Here is a 6,779-nt window from a genome sequence, read left to right on the forward strand (position 1 = left end):
TCGTTTTTATTTCTCCACTGACCAGATTCCCTGTCAGATGGTGCTTTTTTGCTTTTGTTTGCATTGTTCTTATTTACTGAGTAATGCCATTACTTCAGTGCCTATATTGTATTTAAAATGGGAGCTCTCCATAAACCTTGAGATTGGCTTGCACTCATCGGGTTTTTTTTATGGGGAGAGTTCCAAGGAATTGTACAGATCCTGGGCTGTAAGTAAACCACAGCCTCTTAGGGATAGTGTGTTTAAAAGCAAAAAGACAGAAGCAGGCCTACCTGTCAGCATGACTATTTCAGAACCACAAATTATTTCTCTACTACTTCCTTACAATTACAGAAAAGGAAACTAGGCAAAGGATGATCCGTTCATCAGTAGCTGATTTGGCTAAGAACCAAAACGTATGTGAGCAGCTACTCTTTAATGACTGCCGTGCTTGCTTTGGCTGTAACATACTGTTGTGCAAATCAGTTTTAATAGTAAGGGTGAACAGCTTAGCAAAGAGACATAGTAAATTTACTGGCCAGATTATTGAAAAAATTAAAACATCTGTCTCTGCTCCAGTATAAAATGCCACTGAAAAATCTAACACTCATGGTGTTCTTCACCACTCTCAAGGGGAAAAAACATGGATGTGATAGTTCACTCCAGTTGAAGCAGATGCTTTTTTTGTTCAGACATCTGCTTAGATAAAACAAATGTGTAACTGGTCCAACACTGCTTTTAAGGATTGTGTAGGGTTAAGGCTTGTTTACATTATCAAGTTGTATGGTGTGTCTGAATATTACACGTATACGACATGCTTGTGAACACAAAGGGGCCTGGTCTATGCTGACCGGTCAGTTGTGGTCAGGATTGTGTCATCTAACTTGACACTTCACACTCATGTTTGAACCATAAAAGGTAATGTACACAAGCCTGATTTCTATGCCTGTTGCACACTAAACACATTCACATGCTAATGTATTTTATTTGTGGTGGTCGCAGCTTGGATTTCTAAACAATAAAACATCAATGGTTTGGGTAAACCCTGAGTACTTAGCTATCACCTGTTACTTAATCCCAGACTTCGCAGCTTGGAGACAATTTTGTATGTGGTGGTGTATTTTGGCACCTTTAAAATCCCTACCTATTGTGGCTATGTGACTTAGAAACACAAATCGCATAGACTTTCAATGGGACTTGGGTGGACTTTTCAAAAGTGCCAAGGTCCCATTCAAAATCAATGGAACTTGTATTGCTTAGTCACGCTGGCACTTTTGAAAATCATCCCCCATGACAATAAGTGCTGTATAAATATACCTAAATGTATTTGTACACATCCTTTATTTCCTGGGTGGACTGGCTCATGGCTTTTCTTAACACCATTGTGCAACAGTAACCCATGCATATTCTTTTTTTCTCTTTATTGATTAACTTTTAGTGCAGACAGTTAGGTTTCCCAGTACTCTCCAGTAGGTGCAATATTATTACTCCCTCCAGGCAATACCAGGAAATCTGGGCTCTTAACATAGCTAGGCTTAACACTACAGTATTACGTGCCTTTCATAGGAAAGTGGAGAATGTCAGAAACTTTGTTAATGGTGACTCTGCACAGTATGGCACCATATTTTGATATTTCAAAGTAAATCACCTTTTAACATCTTATGATACTTTTATTTTTTTGAGCCAGCTCCCTTCTAAGTCTCAACAGGAAATAGAAGAGCAAAGCAAATACTAAAATAATGGAAATATTTCAAAAAGATGGCTAGTTATGGCAAGAGTGTAGGGCAAAATGGCTTGCCAAACGCAGTGTGTCAGCAAACATTCAGCCTTAGTGCTAGAGATCTCCAAGATCTCCTTTGTTGACAAGGCCAAAAAAGACTCAGAGTTATTAGCTGCATGCACCTGTTGAAGTAATGCACTGCCAAGGATTTTGGAGGGTAGGAATCCACACACATTTTAAACAGCGATGGAGCAATTGCTTTTCTATAAGACATGCGCTAATGGAACAGCAAAAGTAGGAAGTCTGATGGGTTCTGCAATCTTTGTGGGAGAGAAGGTTGACACATTTCTGCATTGGAATAGCTCACCAAACTTCATGGAAAAGTAGAATTGCACAGGATGGACAACTGGGACTATAAACTAAGTAATGACTCTTTTTCCTGGTTGGATCTTCAATCGGCAGTTGCACATTTTGAGTCATTGCAACATCAAACTAGTTCTTTTGCTCACCAGAGAGATTGCTGTCATCCAAACTTCAATCACAAAGGATTCTTTCTATGTGAGCACTACTAGAGCCATGCACTACAGAAATAAGAGGTGATGCACCAAGCCCCTGAAGACAATGAATGCCTGTGCAACCATGTATACATTGGGTGTAATACAACTTATGGAGATATACCCAAGCTAGCTCTAATATAGCTAGCTCAGGTACCGGCAGGGCCAGCTCCATTATTTCTGCCGCCCCAAGCAAAAAAAAACAAAAAAAGCCGCGATCGCGATTGGTGGCGGCAATTGGGAAAAAAAAAAAGAAGCTACGATCGGCAGCAGCAGTTCAGCGGCAGGTCCTTTGCTCCTAGAGGGAGTGAAGGACCTGCCACCCCCGAATTGCTGCAGGTGCCGCCCCTCTCCCTTGGCCGCCCCAAGCACCTGCTTGTTAAGCTGGTGCCTGGAGCCAGCCCTGGGTACCGGTAGCACTGAAGCTGCTTTAGTGTAAGCTAGCCATGTGAGTAATTGCCCAGGGTTTCTGGTGAGCTTCTACAGCCCGCGCTGAAGAGACTTCACTGTTCCAGTACTCAAGTTAATTATATTAAAGGTAGCTCATGGATGTCTACATGAGCTGCAGTCACAACATATAATATTGCTCATACCTTCTTTTTATGAAAGCTGTTTGAAGCTGATAAATCTTGAAAATAAAGTAGATCAGAACCAGGAAGAGGATAAGCTTTGGTCCAAGACTTTCTGCATGACAATTGATTTCACTTTGTGAGTTGAGGGAGATGTAGTGAACGTTATTCTGGAAGATAAAAATGGGACCTGTGGCTTAGATTCAAGGCCAGATCCTCATTCAGCCAAACTCCATTAAGTCAATCCATCCTTGGAGTCAGTGAAACTAAATTTGAGTTACATAGGCTGAAAATCTGGCCTTCTGTGTATAGCCTAACAAGTGCACAAGGAGTCCAAGGTCCCTATGATCCAGTCATTACAGTATTAGGATACATCTGGAACTCAGTACAAAACAAGAACTGGTGTTGCAGTACATTAGGCCAGTACTTAAGGGGTTGTATAAAAGATGAAATCACATTAAAAATCCATAGCTGCATTGTTTGCTTTATTTAAATACAGAAACTTTGCTCAATTTCATATAGACACATTGTTACCATATGGATTGTAGCATGACATAGTACTGGTTCCTTGATGTGTATTCCCAGATAACAATGGTGAGGTCTGTACTATTCTGTAAAAGAAGTCCTTGTGGGACCAGTGGATTGTATGCTACAAAATACAGCTAACATGGCAATGCAAGTATCCTCACGAACAGGGGCGGCTCCAGGCACCAGCGCACCAAGCTGGTGCCTGGGGCGGCAAGCCGCGTGGGACGGCCTGCAGGTTACCGTGAGGGTGGCAGTCAGGCTGCCTTCAGCGGTGTGCCTGTGGGAGGTCCGCCGGTCCCGCAGTTTTGGTGGCAATTCGGCGGCAGGTACACCGAAGGTGCGGGACCGGCAGAGCTCCTGCAGGCATGCCGCCGAATCCGCATTACCAGCGGACCACCCGCAGGTGCGCCACCGAAAGCCACCTGACTGCCGTGCTTGGGGCGGCAAAATACATAGAGCCACCCCTGCTCACGAATGCATACTTGTTGCCAATTTACACAGAAAGACTATTCTTTAGTACTTTTAAATACAATAATTTGGTAAATAAATGGGGGTGCAAGAATTTTAAAATGAGTTTTATGTGCCTTTTTTCTCACAATTAGACTAAAGTTGTAAAGTCCTGTTGAATTATAACTGATACATACAGTGGACAAAAGCATGTACCAGACAATGTAGGGACACATTAGGTAATCGCTTATAAAGCGTTGATTTAGAGCTGTAGAGCGACTAAGAGTTTTAATAAAATCTAGCACCCATATAGCGCTTTACATGTTCAAAGCATTGTAGAGACTTCAGATGATGTAATTAATAAAATAGCCAGTTCAACAAAATGCTCCTAAGATGTAAGTGACTTTGTTTTCTATCACAAAAATGCATTTTGGGACAGCTAGTTGCATCATGACATTGTGGGTCCAGCTTGAGAGTTTGTAACATCCTACTATGCAGATTTATAAGAGACAAGCACAGTGCTTAATTTGTAATGAAAGAGGTGATGGGACTCAAGCCATTTTTTTACGTTCATAACTGATGCAGCAAGCCCAGGGGTGCCAGAGCTATGAACTGCCAAGCCTAGAGGTGCTGGGGTTCAGCCTGGCACAAATTAAGCACTGGACAAGCACTTCTGCTCAGGTAGAATCTAGCACATCAAGTTCAAAACAAGTCCAACGAGGGAGGCAAAAAAGAGGATTTTTAAAAACTTGGCTTTTATTTGTTGAATAGAAACTTGACTAGATAGAGGCTACATTTTCCAGCACCAAATTTTTTTACAATGAATATACCCAGTACTGCAATCAAACCTACACTAAGGGATTTGTACACCTGTAGAGAGCCCTGCTGATTTCAGAGGTACTGCATGTGGGCTAAAGGGTCTTCCCATGAAGGTCTGCTTAGAGAATCAGGACCCTTTTTTGGATAGGGAATGAACAAGAATACTCAATTCTGCAATTTTAAAAATCAGTATAACCAAGCAAGGCTGGTTATTGCCAGTTCAGAAGTAACTCTGTGCAAGCACGTTCCAGATAGAATTGTACGCCGCTTATTGCTGTGCACACAATTACAAAAATCATTTGTATTGAAGTTACTTTTCACTGTGGTGACAAAAAAGTGTGCTTGTTTAAAAAAAAAAAAAAAGTTAAAATGCATTTAAAAATATAGTGACGCTATCCAGTCTGAATGGCAGTAATGTGGTGATACCACTCCAGAACTGGACTGAGTCTAAGCAGAATTAACCTGAGATCATGAACACTGAATCAAAGCCAGGTGATGCCAGACACAGAGTCTGAATTTCCAACAGTTTAACTACCAAAAACATCTGTTTCTGTGTGTTCGTAATTCCACCTTTTTTAAAAAGTGTTTTAAAAGATGTGAACAATTTTACAAATTAAAAAAAAAAGTCCACAGCACATGTATTTGTAATTACCTCGTTTAGTCTGTGTGTTTAATCAGTTTGAATTGAGAATGCCATGTACATCTGATTTCAATCTGAAGGAGCCAGTGAGTATTGGACAGTTACTCTTTTTGCATCTGCCAGAATATTCCTGTGCCAAAAAAAGGATAGAACTAACACCAGGTTATTTTCTAAAGAAGCCACTTGACTCCAATTAAATGTTTAACTTCCTTAAAATATTGTTTTGGATTTAAGTCTTTGTTCTGTTCTGTAATTGGGATTTTTTTTATGTAGTTTAGGAATATCACTTGTACGTTGGATGTGCTCCAGCATCCAGCTGGCATTGCGAGGGACTGTAGGGAAGTGAATGGCATATTCTGTGGTTGCTACACTGAGTAGGGCTCAGAGCGGGAAGTTCATGGATGTGGTTCTGTCTGGTTTTATTCCTGATAAAGATATCTTTTTCAATGGCATTTGAAAAGTGAGGGAATTTTTAAAATATATAGTCTTGCTTTCTTGATGTACCATTAGAGGGTAGGAAACTCTGTGTCTATCAGGTTGCTGTGATGTTCTGTTTAGTGGGCCAAATTGTGAAGTCCTTCCCAGGCAAAAATTCTGTTGACTCAATTGATGGGAACTGAGTAAGGATTTTGTCCTTTGGCCTATTGCGGGCTACTGTGTGATAGCCTCTTAGGCTCTGTGCAAAGATTTAGGCATGCCCTTAAACGTGGGGCAGTGAGTGGGCCAATTTGAGTCCAGTGGGACTACTCACTTGCTCAAAGTTAAGCATGTGCTGAAGGGTACATCTACACTGCACACACCTTACACCAGCACGTAGATTACATACATTGCACACACCCCAAGCACTAGTATAGATAGCAGCATAGATGGTGAGGCACTGCTTAGACAAGTAGCATAGAGACACACCAGAACCCTGGGCGTATGTACAGGGCTCTACTTACCCAAGCAGTGCCTCCCTTGTTGACACTGCTGGTTTTAGCAGTGTATTGTTCCATAGCCTCCCTGCTGCTGGGGTCTTTCCCCTCCACAGAGAAAGACTCTGGCAGTGGGGAAAGGCTCTGGCATTGGGGGAAGCAGCAGAGAAAGGCTCTGGTAGCTCCCCATTGCCTCCTCCCTGGCAGAGCCTTTCATGGCTGCATATTGCTACACATAGCAGTGTGGATGCAGCCAGCTTTTCACTGTGGTGTGAAGCTACACATAACCTACCCACTGCTGCTAGTTGTGTGCTGCACACATACAGATACATAGCCTAAGTCTTTGCAGGACTGGGGTTTTACCTGTGATGTATATTCTTCCCTCACATTTTAAATAACTTGATTTCCCTTCTTCTGGGGGATTTTTAAAGAAATGTAAATCTGGCAGAGAAATTGTGAAATTTTAGGGCACTTACAGCTTATCAGCATAGTGATGAGAGCTGAAAATCTCAAGTGATTTGTTAGACTAAATGAACACAATAGTAAACCTGAAGCTTGTGTGCCACAAGCTGACATCTAGAGCAGTGATTCCCTTTTTAGTGTCTGTCC

At 41.7% G+C, this 6,779-nt stretch overlaps 1 protein-coding gene across 3 annotated transcripts in view; it reads left to right on the forward strand.

Moving 5' to 3' along the window:
• The window catches only part of RUNX1T1 (RUNX1 partner transcriptional co-repressor 1), a 147,149-nt gene that overhangs the window by 136,065 nt on the left and 4,305 nt on the right, over nucleotides 1–6,779 (forward strand). The gene's annotated exons all lie outside the window — the stretch shown is intronic.

Source organism: Malaclemys terrapin, chromosome 2 (assembly GCF_027887155.1).
Source record: "Malaclemys terrapin pileata isolate rMalTer1 chromosome 2, rMalTer1.hap1, whole genome shotgun sequence".
Lineage (NCBI taxonomy): Eukaryota > Metazoa > Chordata > Testudines > Emydidae > Malaclemys > Malaclemys terrapin.